Source organism: Triticum aestivum, chromosome 5B (genome assembly GCF_018294505.1).
Source record: "Triticum aestivum cultivar Chinese Spring chromosome 5B, IWGSC CS RefSeq v2.1, whole genome shotgun sequence".
Taxonomy (NCBI): domain Eukaryota; kingdom Viridiplantae; phylum Streptophyta; class Magnoliopsida; order Poales; family Poaceae; genus Triticum; species Triticum aestivum.
Genome location: NC_057807.1, coordinates 665760284 through 665776924, shown reverse-complemented (window position 1 = coordinate 665776924; position 16641 = coordinate 665760284). Strand labels below are relative to the sequence as shown.

General features: G+C 39.9%; 1 non-coding gene across 1 annotated transcript; it reads left to right on the top strand.

Annotated features, from left to right (window-relative positions):
• Nucleotides 1-16411: 16411 nt before the first annotated feature.
• On the top strand, nt 16412-16572 carry LOC123117950 (U1 spliceosomal RNA). The gene has a single exon (XR_006457581.1). It is a non-coding gene; the product is annotated as a U1 spliceosomal RNA (small nuclear RNA).
• Nucleotides 16573-16641: the final 69 nt, after the last annotated feature.

The window sequence follows — 16641 nt, the reverse complement described above, 5'->3', positions numbered from 1 at the left end:
GATGCCCAATATGTAAGCAGCTTCACCGAGGTCTTTCATAAAAAAAACTCTTGCTCAAATATCCCTTTATGCTATCCAGAAATTATATATCATTTCCAATCAACAATATGTCATCCACATATAATATTAGACATGCTACAGAGCTCCCACTCACTTTCTTGTAAATACAGGCTTCATTGCAAGTCTGTATAAAACTATATGCTTTGATCAACTCATCAAGGCGTATATTCCAACTCCAAGATGCTTGCACCAGTCCATAGATGGATCACTGGAGCTTGCACACCTTGTTAGTATCTTTAGGATTGACAAAACTTTCTGGTTGCATCATATACAACTCTTCTTTAAGAAATATCCATTTAAGGAATGTAGTTTTGACATCCATTTGCCAGATTTTATAAAATATGGCAACTGCTAACATGATTTGGACGGATTTAAGCATCGCTACAGTTGAGAAAATCTCATTGTAGTCAACACCTTGAACTTGTCGAAAACCTTTTGCGACAAGTCGAGCCTTGTAGATAGTAGCACTACTATCAGCGTCCATCTTCCACTTGAAGATCCATTTATTTAATATGGCTTGCCGATCATCGGGCAAATCCACCAAAGTCCACACTTTGTTCTCATATATGGATCCCATCTCAGATGTCATGGCCTCAAGCCATTTCGCGGAATCTGGGCTCATCATCGCTTCCTCATAGTTCGTAGGTTCATCATTGTCTAGTAACATGACTTCCAAAATAGGATTACCGTACCACTCTAGTGCAGACCATACTTTGGAAGACCTATGAGGTTCTCTAGTAACTTGATCTGAAGTTTCATGATCATCATCATTAGCTTCCTCACTAATTGGTGTAGGAATCACTGGAACTGATTTCTCTGATGACCTACTTTCCAATTCGGGAGAAGGTAAAATTACCTCATCAAGCTCTACTTTCCTACCACTCACTTATTTCGAGAGAAACTCCTTCTCTAAAAAGGATCCATTTTTAGCAACAAAGATTTTGCCTTTGGATCTGTGATAGAAGGTGTACCCAACAATTTCCTTTGGGTATTCTATGAAGACGCACTTCTTCGATTTGGGTTCAAGCTTATCAGGTTGAAGCTTTTTCACATAAGAATCGCAGACCCAAACTTTAAGAAACGACAACTTTGGTTTCTTGCCAAACCATAGTTCATAAGGCGTCGTCTCAACGGATTTTGATGGTTCCCTATTTCAAGTGAATGCAGCTGTCTCTAATGCATAACCCCAAAACAATAGTGGTAAATTGGTGATACATCATAGATCGCACCATATCCAATAAAGTGCGGTTATGATGTTCGGACACACCATTATGCTGTGGTGTTCCATGTGGCGTGAGCTGTGAAACTATTCCACATTGTTTCAAATGAAGACCAAACTCGTAACTCAAATATTCTCCTCCATGATCAGATCGTAGAAACTTTATTTTCTTGTTATGATGATTTTCCACTTCACTCTGAAATTCTTTGAACTTTTCAAATGTTTCTGACTTGTGTTTCATTAAGTAGATACCCATATCTGCTTAAATCATCTGTGAAGGTCAGAAAATAACGATACCCGCCACGAGCATCAATACTCATTGGACCGCATACATCGGTATGTATTATTTCCAATAAATCTGTTGCTTGCTCCATTGTTCTGGAGAATGGAGTTTTAGTCATCTTACCCATGAGGCATGGTTCGCAAGTACCAAGTGATTCATAATCAAGTGATTCCAAAAGTCCATCTGTATGGAGTTTCTTCATGCGCTTTACACCAATATGACCCAAACGGCAGTGCCACAAATAAGTTGCACTATCATTATCAACTTTGCATCTTTTGGCTTCAATATTATGAATATGTGTATCATTACGATCTAGATCCAACAAACTATTTTCATTGGGTATATGACCATCGAAGGTTTTATTCATGTAAATAGAACAACAATTATTCTCTGACTTTAAATGAATAACCGTATTGCAATAAACATGATCAAATCACATTCATGCTCAACACAAATGCCAAATAACATTTATTTAGGTTCAACACTAATCCGGAAAGTATAGGGGGTGTGCGATGATGATCATATTAATCTTGGAACCACTTCCAACACACATCGTCACTTCACCCTCAACTAGTCTCTGTTTATTCTGTAACTCCTGTTTCGAGTTACTAATTTTTAGCAACCGAACAAGTATCAAATACCCAGGGGCTACTATAAACACTAGTAAGGTACACATCAATAACATGTATATCAAATATACCCTTGTTCACATTGCCATCCTTCTTATCCACCAAATATTCAGGGCATTTCCGCTTCCAGTGAACATTTCCTTTGTAGTAGAAGCACTCAGTTTCAGGCTTTAGTCTAGCTTTGGGCTTCTTCACGAAAGTGACAACTTGCTTGCCATTCTACATGAAGTTCCCTTTCTTTCCCTTTTGCCCTTATCTTGAAACTAGTGGTCTTGTTAATCATCAACACTTGATGCTCTTTCTTGATTTCTACCTTCATCGATTTCATCATCATGAAAAGCTCGGGAATCGTTTTCGTCATCCCTTGCATACTATAGTTCATCACGAAGTTCTACTAACTTGGTGATGGTGACTAGAGAACTCTGTCAATCACTATCTTATCTGGAAGATTAACTCCCACTTGATTCAAGCGATTGTAGTACCCAGACAATCTGAGCACATGCTCACTGCTTGAGCTATTCTCCTCCATCTTTTAGCTATAGAACTTGTTGGAGACTTCATATCTCTCAACTCTGGTATTTTCTTGAAATATTAACTTCAACTCCTGGAACATCTCATATGGTCCATGACATTCAAAACATCTTTGAAGTACCGATTATAAGCCTTTAAGCATGGTGCACTAAACTATCAAGTAGTCATCATATTGAGCTAGCCAAACGTTCATAACGTCTGCATCTGCTCCTGCAACAGGTCTGTAACCTAGCGGTGCATCAAGGACATAATTCTTCTGTGCAACAATGAGGATAAACCTCAGATCACGGACCCAGTCCGCATCATTGCTACTATCATATTTCAACTTAGTTTTCTCTAGGAACACATATAAAACATAGGGAAGCAACAACACGAGCTATTGATCTACAACATTATTTGCAAAATACTATCAGGACTAAGTTCATGATAAATTAAAGTTCAATTAATCATATTACTTAAGAACTCCCACTTAGATAGACATCCCTCTAATCATCTAAGTGATCATGTGATCCAAATAAACTAAACCATGTCTGATCATCGTGTGAGATGGAGTAGTTTTCAATGGTGAACATCACTATGTTGATCATATCTACTATATGATTCACGTTCGACCTTTCGGTATCGGTGTTCCGAGGCCATATCTGCATATGCTAGGCTCGTCAAGTTTAACCCGAGTATTTCTGCGTGTGCAAAACTGGCTTTCACCCATTGTATGTGAACGTAGAGCTTATCACAACCGATCATCACGTGGTGTCTCAGCACGACGAACTTTGGCAATGGTGCATACTCAGGGAGAACATTTATACCTTGAAATTTAGTGAGAGATCATCTTATAGTGCAACCATCAATCAAAGCAAAATAAGATGCATAAAAGATAAATATCACATGCAATCGATATAAGTGATATGATATGGCCATCATCAACTTGGGCCTTTGATATCCATCTCCAAAGCACTGTCATGATCACCACCGTCACCGGCTTGATACCTTGATCTCCATCGAAGCATCGTTGTCGTCTCGCCAACTGCTACATCTTGAGCTTGCGTTGGTTTTCCTTGAAGAGGAAAGGGTGATGCAACAATAGTAGCGTAAGTATTTCCCTCAGTTTTTTGGAACCAAGGTATCAATCCAGTAGGAGGCTCCTCAAAAGTCCCACGCACCTACACAAACAAACAACGAACTCGCAACCAACACAATAAAGGGGTTGTCAATCCCTTCACGGCCACTTGCGAAAGTGAGATCTGATAGAGATAGTATGATAAGATAAATATATTTTTGGTATTTTATAATATAGATGCAAAAAGTAAAGATGCAAATAAAAGTAGATTGAAAGCTTATAAGATAAAAGATAGACCCGGGGGCCATAGGTTTCACTAGTGGCTTCTCTCAAGATAGCATAAATATTACGATGGGTGAACAAATTACTGTCGAGCAATTGATAGAAAAGCGAATAATTATGAGATTATCTAGGCATGATCATGTATATAGGCATCACGTCCGTGACAAGTAGACCGACTCCTGCCTGCATCTACTACTATTACTCCACACATCGACCACTATCCAGCATGCATCTAGAGTATTAAGTTCATAAGAACAGAGTAACGCATTAAGAAAGATGACATGATGTAGAGGGATAAACTCAAGAAATATGATATAAACCCCATCTTTTTATCCTCGATGGCAACAATACAATACGTGCCTTGCAACCCTTTCTGTCACTGGGTAATGACACCGCAAGATTGAACCCAAAGCTAAGCACTTCTCCATGGCAAGAAAGATCAATCTAGTAGGCCAAACCAAACTGATAATTCGAAGAGACTTGCAAAGATAACTCAATCATACATAAAAAAATTCAGAGAAGATTCAAATATTATTCATAGATAAACTTGATCATAAACCCACAATTCATCGGATCTCGACAAACACACCGCAAAAAGAGTTTACATCAAATAGATCTCCACAAGAGAGGGGGAGAACATTGTATTGAGATCCAAAAAGAGAGAAGAAGCCATCTAGATAATAACTATGGACCCGAAGGTCTGTGGTAAACTACTCACAACTCATCAGAGGGGCTATGGTGTTGATGTAGAAGCCCTCCATGGTCGATTCCCCCTCCGGCGGAGCACCGACGAAGGCTCCAAGATGGGATCTCGCGGATACAGAAGGCTACGGTGGTGGAAATTGTTTTTCGTTGGCTCCCTGGATGTTTTTGGGGTATGTATGTATATATAGGAGGAAGAAGTACGTCGGTGGCCGCCTGTGGGGCCCAGGAGACAGGGGGTGGGCCCTATAGGGGTGGGCGCGCCCTGCTATCTCCTGGCCGCCTCGATCACTTCTTGACTTGCACTCCAAGTCCTCTGGATCACGTTCGTTCCAAAAATCACGCTCCCGAAGGTTTCATCCAGTTTGGACTCCGTTTGATATTCATTTTCTTCGAAATACTGAAATAGGCAAAAAAACAGCAATACGGGCTGGGTCTCCGGTTAGTAGGTTAGTCCCAAAAATGATATAAATATGTAAAATAAAGTCCATAAACATCCAAAAGGGGTAATATAATAGCATGGAACAATAAAAAATTATAGATACATTGGAGATGTATCAAGCATCCCCAAGCTTAATTCCTGCTCGTCATCGAGTAGGTAAATGATAAAAATAGAATTTTTGATGTGGAATGCTACCTAGCATAATTCTCAATGTAATTTTCTTTATTGTGGCATGAATGTTCAGATCCAAATGATTCAAAATAAAAGTTCATATTGACAAAAGAAATAGTAACACTTCAAGCATACTAATCAAAGCAATCATGTCTTCTCAAAATAACATGGCTAAAGAAAGTTCATCCCTACAAAATTATATAGTTAGGCTATGCTTCATTTTCGTCACACAAAGATGTTCCCAAATTCTACACCCTTGATGACAAGCCAAGCAATTGTTTCGTACTTAAATAATCTCAAACTTTTTCAACCTTCACGCAATACATGAGCGTGAGCCATGGATATAACACTATGGGTGGAATAGAATATGATGATGGGGATTGTGTGGAGAAGACAAAAAGGAGAAAGTCTCACATTGACAAGGATAATCAATAGGCTATGGAGATGCCCATCAATTGATGTCAACATGAGGAGTAGGGATTGCCATGCAACGGATGCACTAGAGCTATAAATGAATGCTCAATAAAAGAAAACTAGTGGGTGTGCATCCAACTTGCTTACTCACGAAGACCTAGGGCATTTGAGGAAGCCCATCGTAGGAATATACAAGCCAAGTTCTATAATGAAAAATTCCCACTAGTATATGAAAGTGACAAACTATGAGACTCACTAAATGAAAAACATGGTGCTACTTTGAAGCACAAGATATGAGACTCACTACATGAAGAACAAGGTGCTACTTTGAAGCACAGGTGTGGAAAAAGAGATAGTAACATTGCCCCTTTTATTTATTTTCTTTTTCTTTTTTTCTCTTTTTTTTCTTTTCTTTTTTTGGGCCTTTTTTTTGCCTTTCTTCTTTTTTTTGGGCAATGCTCTAATAATGATGATCATCACACTTTTATTGATTACAACATATGAATTACAACTCGAAACTGGAACAAGATATGACTCTATATGAATGCCTCCGGCGGTGTACCGGGATGGTGCAATGAATCAAGAGTGACATGTATGAAAAAATATGCATGGTGGCTTTGCCACAAATACGATGTCAACTACATGATCATGCAATGGCAATATGATAAAAGTAAAGTATTTCATGATGATGAACGGAACGGTGGAAAGTTGCATGGCAATATATCTCGGAATGGCTATGGAAATGCCATAATAGGTAGGTATGGTGGTTGTTTTGAGGAAGATATAAGGAGGTTTATGTATGATAGAGCGTATCGTATCACGGGGTTTGGATGCACCGGCAAAGTTTGCACCAACTCTCAAGGTGAGAAAGGGCAATGCACGGTACCGAAGAGGCTAGCAATGGTGGAAAGGTAAAAGTGCGTATGATCCATGGACTCAACATTAGTCAAAAGAACTCATATACTTATTGCAAAAATTTAGAAGTCATCAAAAATCAAGCACTACGTGCATGCTCCTAGAGGGATAGATTGGTAGGAAAAGACCATCGCTTGTCCCCGACCGCCACTCATAAGGATGCACAAGCCAGGTACACTTCATGTTTCAAATTTGTTACACAACTTTAACCATACGTGCATGCTACGGGACTTGATAACTTCAACAAAAACATTCTTTAAATTCATAATCACCCAACTAGCATGACTTTAATATCACTACCTCCATATCTCAAAACAATTATCAAGTATCAAATTGATCATAGCATCCAATTCACTTCCTATGATAGTTTTTATTATACCCAACTTGGATGCCTACCATTCTAGGACCAATTTTATAACCATAGAAAATACCATGCTATTCTAAAAGACTCTCAAAATAATATAAGTGAAGCATGAGAGACTAGCAATTTCTACAAAATTAAGCCATCGCCGTGCTCTAAAAGATATAAGTGAAGCACTAGAGCAAAAACTATCAAGCTCAAAAGATATAAGTGAAGCACATAGCATATTCTAATCAAGTAGGCTTCTCCCAAAAGGTGTGTGCAGCAAAGATGATTGTGGGAAGCTAAAAAGCAAAGACTAATATAATACACGACGCTTCAAGCAAAACACATATCATGTGGCAAAAAAATATAGCTCCAAGTAAAGTTACCAATGAACGAAGACGAAAGAGGGGATGCCTTCCCGGGGCATCCCCAAGCTTAGGCTTTTGGCTATTCTTGAATATCTTGGGGTGACTTGGGAATCCCCAAGCTTAGGCTCTTGCCACTCCTTATTCCATAGTCCATCAAAGCTTTACCCAAAACTTGAAAACTTCACAACACAAAACTCAATAGGAAATCTCATAAGCTCCGTTAGTGAAAGAAAACAAAACCACCACATAAGGTACTGTAATGAACTCATTCTTTATTTATTTTGGTGTTAAACCTACTGTATTCCAACTTCCCTATGGTTTATAAACTAATTACTAGCCATAGATGCATCAAAATAAGCAAACAACACACGAAAAACAGAATCTGTGAAAAACAGAACAGTCTGTAGCAATCTGTAACTAACGCAAACTTCTAGAACTTCAAAATTCCTACCGGACAATTTGTCTATTGATTAGCCGCAAAAAGAATCAACGCAAAAGCACGTTTCTGTGATTTAACAAAACTAATTTCGTACGCACAAATTTTCTGTTTTTCAGCAGAATCAAATTAACTATCATCATAGGTTATCTTATAGGTTCTACTTGGCACAAACACTAACTAAAAGATAAAACACATCTAAACAGAAGGTAGATTCAAAACTTATTACTAAACAGGAATAAAAACAAAAAACACAAATAAAATTGGGTTGCCTCCCAACTAGCGCTATCGTTTAACGCCCCTAGCTAGGCATAAAAGCGAAGATAGATCTAAGTAGTGCCATCTTTGGCACTCAATTCATAAGTAGCTCGCATGATAGATTCATAAGGTAATTTGAATTTATTTCTTAGAAAATGCTCCATGCCTTTCTTTAATGGAAATTGGAATCTAATATTCCCTTCCTTCATATCAATAATCGCACCAATCGTTCTAAGGAAAGGTCTACCAAAAATAATAGGGCAAGAAAGATTGCAATCAATATCAAGAACGATAAAATATACGTGCACCATATTTCTATTTGCAACAATGAGAACATCATTTATCCTTCCCATTGGCTTTTTAATGGTGGAATCCGCAAGGTGCAAATTTAAAGAGCAATCATCAAGATCATGGAAACCTAGAATATCGCATAAAGTTTTTGGAATCATGGAAACACTACCACCAAATCACACAAAGCAAAACACTCATGATCTTTAATTTTAATCTTTATAGTAGGTTCCCATTCATCATTAAGCTTTCTAGGTGTAGAAACTTCCAAATTAAGTTTTTCATCATAAGATTGCATCAAGGCATCAACAATGTGTTTGGTAAAAGCTTTATTTTGACTATAAGCATGAGGAGAATTAACAACGGATTGCAACAAGGAAATACAACCTTCTAAAGAACAATTATCATAATCAAATTCCTTGAAATCCGAGATAGTGGGTTCAATACTATTTAAAGTCATGACCTCTCCAATCCCACTTTTACCAAATTTAGCATCAAGATCTAAAAACTCTGAATTCTTGGGACGCCTTCTAACTAAAGTTGACTCATCTCCAGTCCCATCATTATCAAGATTCATATTGCAAAACAAAGATCTAATAGGAGACACATCAATAACTTTAATATCTTCATCATTATTTTCATGGAAACCACGCCTTTACAAAGCAATCTTTCTTAGCACACAATCTAGCGGTTCTTTCCTTGCACTCATCAATGGAAATTCTCATTGCTTTGAGAGACTCATTGATATCATGCTTAGGAGGAGTAGATCTAAGTTTAAGAGAATCAACATCAAGCGAAAGTCTATCAACGTTCCTAGCCAAATCATCAACTTTGAGCAATTTTTCTTCAAGCAAAGCATTAAAATTCTTTTGAGAAATCATAAATTCTTTCACACTATTCTCAAAATCAGAGGGCATCTTATTAAAATTACCATAAGAATTATTGTAGGAATTCCCATAATTATTAGAGGAATTACTAGGGAACGGTCTAGAATTAAAGTTTCCTCTATAAGCATTGTTTCCAAAACTATTCCTACCAACAAAATTCACATCCATAGATTCATTGTTATTCTCAATCAAAGTAGACAAAGGCATATCATTGGGATCAAGAGGAGTATTTCTAGTAGCAAACAACTTCATAAGTTCATCCATCTTTCCACTCAAAACATTGATTTCTTTTATAGCATGCACTTTTTTACTAGAAGATCTTTCGGTGTGCCATTGAGAATAATTAGCCATAATATTATCAAGAAGTTTCGTAGCATCTCCTAACGTGATTTCCATAAATGTGCCTCCCGCGGCCGAATCTAAAAGATTTCTAGAAGCAAAGTTCAAACCGGCATAAAAATTTTGTATGATCATCCATAAATTCAAACCATGAGTAGGGCAATTGCGAATCATCAATTTAATTCTTTCCCAATATTGGGCAACATGCTCATGATCAAGTTGTTTAAAATTCATAATATCGTTCCTAAGAGTGATAATCTTAGCGGGAGGAAAATACTTAGAGATAAAAGCATCTTTGCACTTTTTCCAAGAATCAATACTATTTTTAGGCAAAGACGAAAACCAAACTTTAGCACGATCTCTAAGTGAAAACGGAAATAACTTCAATTTAACAATATCATTATTCGTATCTTTCTTCTTTTGCATATCACACAAATCAACAAAGTTGTTTAGATGAGTAGCGACATCTTCAATAGGAAGGCCGGCGAATTGATCTTTCATAACAAGATTCAGCAAAGCAGTATTGATTTCACAAGACTCAACATCATTAAGAGGAGCAATTGGAGTACTAAGGAAATCATTATTATTGATATTGGAGAAATCACACAATTTGGTATTATCTTGCCCATGGCAACAAGTAATCCAACACACAAGCAAACAGAAAAAGGCAAGGGAAAAAGAGAGAGAAGATTGGGAAAGAGAGGGCAAATAAAACGGCAAGGGTGAAGTGGGGGAGAGGAAAACGAGAGGCAAATGGCAAATAATGTAAATGCGAGGGAGATGAGTTTGTGATGGGTACTTGGTATGTCTTGACTTGAGCAAAGACCTCCCCGACAACGGCGCGAGAAATCCTTCTTGCTACGTCTTGAGCTTGCGTTGGTTTTCCTTAAAGAGGAAAGGGTGATGCAGCAATAGTAGCGTAAGTATTTCCCTCAGTTTTTGAGAACCAAGGTATCAATCCAGTAGGAGGCTCCTCAAAAGTCCCATGCACCTACACAAACAAACAAAGAACTCGCAACCAACGCAATAAAGGGGTTGTCAATCCCTTCACGGCCACTTGCAAAAGTGAGATCTGATAGAGATAGTATGATAAAATAAATATATTTTTGGTATTTTATAATATAGATGCAAAAAGTAAAGATGCAAATAAAAGTAGATTGAAAGCTTATAAGATAAAAGATAGACCCGGGGGCCATAGGTTTCACTAGTGGCTTCTCTCAAGATAGCATAAATATTATGGTGGGTGAACAAATTACTGTCGAGAAATTGATAGAAAAGCGAATAATTATGAGATTATCTAGGCATGATCATGTATATAGGCATCACGTCCGTGACAAGTAGACCGACTCCTGCCTGCATCTACTACTATTACTCCACACATCGACCGCTATCCAGCATGCATCTAGAGTATTAAGTTCATAAGAACAGAGTAACGCATTAAGAAAGATGACATGATGTAGAGGGATAAACTCAAGCAATATGATATAAACCCCATCTTTTTATCCTCGATGGCAAAAATACAATACGTGCCTTGCAACCCTTTCTGTCACTGGGTAAGGGCACCGCAAGATTGAACCCAAAGCTAAGCACTTCTCCCATGGCAAGAAAGATTAATCTAGTAGGCCAAATCAAACTGATAATTCGAAGAGACTTGCAAAGATAACTCAATCATACATAAAAATAATTCAGAGAAGATTCAAATATTTTTCATAGATAAACTTGATCATAAACCCACAATTCATCGGATCTCGATAAACACACCGCAAAAAGAGTTTACATCAAATAGATCTCCACAAGAGAGGGGGAGAACATTGTATTGAGATCCAAAAAGAGAGAAGAAGCCATCTAGCTAATAACTATGGACCCGAAGGTCTGTGGTAAACTACTCACAACTCATCGGAGGGGCTATGATCTTGATGTAGAAGCCCTCTGTGGTCGATTCCCCCTCCGGCGGAGCACCGGCGAAGGCTTCAAGATGGGATCTCGCGGATACAGAAGGTTACGGCGGTGGAAATTGTTTTTCGTTGGCTCCCTAAATGTTTTCGAGGTACATAGGTATATATAGGAGGGAGAAGTCTGTCGGTGGCTGCCTGTGGGGCCCAGGAGACAGGGGGCGCGCCCTATAGGGGTGGGCGCGCCCTGCTATCTCCTGGCCGCCTCGATCACTTCTTGACTTGCACTCCAAGTCCTCTGGATCACGTTCGTTCCAAAAATCACGCTCCCGAAGGTTTCATTTTGTTTGGACTTCGTTTGATATTCATTTTCTTCGAAATACTGAAATAGACAAAAAAACAGCAATACGGCTGGGCCTCCGGTTAGTAGGTTAGTCCCAAAAATGATATAAATATGTAAAATAAAGCCCATAAACATCCAAAAGGGGTAATATAATAGCATGGAACAATCAAAAATTATAGATACGTTGGAGACGTATCACCAACTATTGCTATTACGACTATCGCTACCGCTTAGTGATAAAGTAAAGCAATTACAGGGCGATTGCATTGCATACAATAAAGCGACAACCATATGACTCTTGCCAGTTGCCGATAACTTTGTTACAAAACATGATCATCTCATACAATAAAATTTAGCATCATGTCTTGACCATATCACATCACAACATGCCCTGCAAAAACAAGTTAGACGTCCTCTACTTTGTTGTTGCAAGTTTTACGTGGCTGCTACGGGCTGAGCAAGAACCGTTCTTACCTACGCATAAAACCACAATGATATTTCGTCAAGTTAGTGTTGTTTTAACCTTCAACAAGGATCGGGCGTAGCCACACTCGATTCAACTAAAGTTGGAGAAACTGACACCCGCCAGCCACCTATGTGCAAAGCACGTCGGTAGAACCAGTCTCGTGTAAGCGTACGTGTAATGTCGGTTCAGGCCGCTTCATCCAACAATACCGCCGAATCAAAGTATGACATGCTGGTAAGCAGTATGACTTGTATCGCCCACAACTCACTTGTGTTCTACTCGTGCATATAACATCTACGCATAAACCTGACTGCCACTGTTGGGGAACGCGGTAATTTCAAAAAATTTCCTACGATCACGCAATATCTATCTATGTGATGCATAGCAACGAGAGAGGGAGTGTATCTTCATACCCTTGAAGATTGCTAAGCGGAAGCGTTTATCAACGCGGTTGATGTAGTCGTACACCTTCACGATCCGCCCCGATCAAGTACCGAACGTACGACACCTCCGCGTTCAGCACACGTTCAGCTCGATGACATCCTCGCCTTCTTGATCCAGCAAGACGGGCGAAGTAGTAGATGAGTTCTGGCAGCACGACGACGTGGTGACGGTGTTGGTGAAGAACAATCTCCGTAGGACTTCGCCTAAGCACTACGAAAACTATGACGGAGGATAAACTAGAGGGGACGGGGTTGTCGGCACACGGCTTGGTGTTTCTTGATGTGTCTTTGGTGCTAGCCTTGCCCCTCTATTTATATGTTGAGCCTTGGGGTCGAAACTTGGAGTAAAAGCCTCCACAAAGTCGGTTTCACCCGAAAGGCAAGAGTCCTTCTCGGACTCCAGGGCCAGACGCCAGGGTTCACGGCGTCTGGACCCAGACGCCAGGGACCCTGGCGTCTGGCCCCTGGACTCCGCAAAACTTCCTTTTGCTCTTTCCAAAAACCTCGTGGGCTTTCCCCTTTGGCCCAAATAAAGTGTTCTCGTACCCAAACATTTCGGGAAACATCCGGAACCCTTCCGGAGACCAAACACTATTATCCCATATATCAATCTTTATCTCCGGACCATTCTGGAGTTCCTCGTCATGTCCGTGATCATATCCGGGACTCCGAACAACATTCGGTCACCAACATACATAACTCATATAATACTATATCGTCAACAAACTTAAGCGTGCCGACCCTACGGGTTTGAGAACTATGTAGACATGACCGAGACACCTCTCTGGTCAATAGCCAATAGCGGAACCTGGATGCCCATATTGGCTCCTACATATTCTACGAATATCTTTATCGGTCGAATCGCATAACAACATACGTTGTTCCCTTTGTCATACGTATGTTACTTGCCTGAGATTCGATAGCCGGTATCTTAATACCTAGCTCAATCTCGTTACCGGCAAGTTTCTTTACTCATTACGTAATGCATCATCCCGCAACTAACTCATTAGTCACATTGCTTGCAAGACTTATAGTGATGTGCATTACCGAGAGGGCCCAGAGATACCTCTCCGACAATCGGAGTGAAAATCCTAATCTCGATCTATGCCAACTCAGCAAGTACCATCGGAGACACCTGTAGAGCACCTTTATAATCACCCAGTTATGTTGTGACGTTTGGTAGCACACAAAGTATTCGTCCGGTATTCGGGAGTTGCATAATCTCATAGTCATAGGAACATGTATAAGTCATGAAGAAAGCAATAGCAACAAACTAAACGATCAAGTGCTAAGCTAACTGAATGGGTCAAGTCAATCACGTCATTCTCTAATGATGTTATCCCGTTAATCAAATGACAACTCATGTCTATGGCTAGGAAACTTAACCATCTTTGATTCAACGAGCTAGTCAAGTAGAGGGATACTAGTGACATTATGTTTGTCTATGAATTCACACATGTACTAAGTTTTCGGTTAATACAATTCTAGCATGAATAATAAACATTTATCATGATATAAAGAAATATAAACAACAACTTTATTATTGCCTCTAGGGCATATTTCCTTCACTCCCTCCGTCCCATAATATAAGATCGTTTTTTACACTAACTCTTATATTATGGGTCGGAGGAAGTATGTCGGAGCGACGACTTCATGTCGTGTTGTGGGTTGTCGCTCTGGCTGCTTGGGCGGTAGAGTCTCGACTCATCTAGTATGCGGCCTCGGAGCCAGTGTGTGTGCTGGAGTGGTGGATGTGGATCGTGTGGTGGAATGTGAACTCCGGTTGCTTGGGCGGCAAAGTCGCCGGCTTGCATGGAGTGCAGCCTCGGCAGCGTGATTGGCTATTTATGAATTTTCAATCAGTTTTTCTCATAAACTGGTCAATTCTCTTCTCTTACATGAGAAGGCAAAGTTTGTGCCTGTTGCTATATTTTTTTGGCATTTGTTCAATAGTCCATCATAACTAGTTTTATTGACATCAAACCATAATTACATCTTTGATGGCTCCATATTTTACACATTTTCACATCTCTTTTGTTGCACATTATCTTCGTGTACCAAGTTCTATCATGTCTCATTGAGCCAATTATATGTCCATATGCATGGTTTCTAGTTTTTATCATTTTCACTGCAAGCGTTACATATCTTTATTCTTAGTTAGTTTATATTTGTTTTCTTTGTCTTTGTGTGACTTGTAGGTGATGCGGACTTTCCATGCACTTAGCATGATCAAAGGAGTACAAACGATGGAAATCGAGGTCCCCGACTTGGCCATTTTGGACAGTGAAAAAATCATTTTCGTAAAGTGCTCCAAATCAAGATCTAAAACCCGGAATGAATCGGCGTCAAATTCTGAGTTCGTATGAAAAAATGACAACCCTTTTACCAGAATGGGATAGAGCCCAAGATGGCCCACCGAACGACCGCGTACGTTCGTCCACGCGCTTGTATGAGCCCAAATTTCGTCCCTGTTTGCGCCTACGAATTCCTTGGCCTTTAAGACATGTTTTGGGAGAAGATAAGGCTCACCTAGAGCCCTTGGATCAAAGGACAGATGCTACATCAACGAATGAGGCATAGCGAGAGCTTTTATATATACACCATCAATCCTAGCCGCCGCAACCATCCATCCTTCATCATGAAGCCATCTCACATCCACGTCCAGCCGCCGCCATCACCAAATAGGCAAGAACGCACACCATGATAACCTTGAAGGAGACCGGAAAGGAGCCACCGCCGGTGGGGCGCGACCATCGGCCACCACCACTACCAATTATGAGATTAGAACATAATGGCATATTTTCTACCACGCCTATCCTGAATGAGAAGAATCAGATCAGTATAGCAGAATCAGATCAGTATGAGAAGAATCAGATCAGTTTTCTACCACGCTAATCTAAATTGCATATCCAATTCATGATACTCTTCCAAAATGGGATTATCAATACATGTACATGTACGAGAAGAGGATTTGTAGCACCTGGGTGCTCCACGCCCCTATAAATATTTAGTTAAAACATTCAATATTTTCTTTTTTTAAAAATTGAGGTTTTGGGATATGAAACCTGGGTGACCATTCAACTTTCGTGTGAAATTTCGTGAAAAAATACCAAGAAACATATCTGTAGCAAAAAGTCAAAAAATCCCTATATACATAAAAAAACTGTTTTGATGGATTAGTTCGGCCTACGTTTTCTTCGTCACGGGTACATTTCATGATATTTTTCTATGAAACTTCATACGGTAGTGAGGACCCAAGTTTGAGATGCCAAGATTTCAGACTTTTTTGAATTTTCCCATCACTTCTTAATTAAATCTGCCATGTGCTCGAGTAGTACCTTTTCTTTTCTGGTTGCAGTTTGAGTAGTACCCCATTTTTTCTTGAGAACAGGCTGTTGTTATGGCTCTGAACCCCACTTTTTTTTGAGCTAAACTCAAAGCCCAACTCTGTCTATCCTTTGCTGAGGCCCAGATACAGCAAACGCCAGCCCACTGATCCAACGTACAACGACAGCGCTCCCTCACGCCCCCGCGGCTGCGACTGCTACTGCGTTCTCGGTTTTTAGTCCCACCTCGCCTGAGGAAGGGCATCGAGCGGGAGCGCTCGCTATAAGAAGAGGACCAGGTGCACCCTTGCTCCATACTTACCTGGACGGGGTCGACGAGCGATCAAGAAGGCTCGTGGCCTAAGTTAGTGGCCCACATTGCATTTGGTGGGTGCGCTGGCCTATCATCTCCCCAAGTGGGAGAGTGAACGTCATAATTTGTGGTAGAGGGGGTACGCGTTCGCGCGGCCCCTGCCAATTCTTCAAAATTAAATTTTAGTCCCTGCCCTGTACGGTACCTGCTCTCAAACAGACAAAGAGTCGT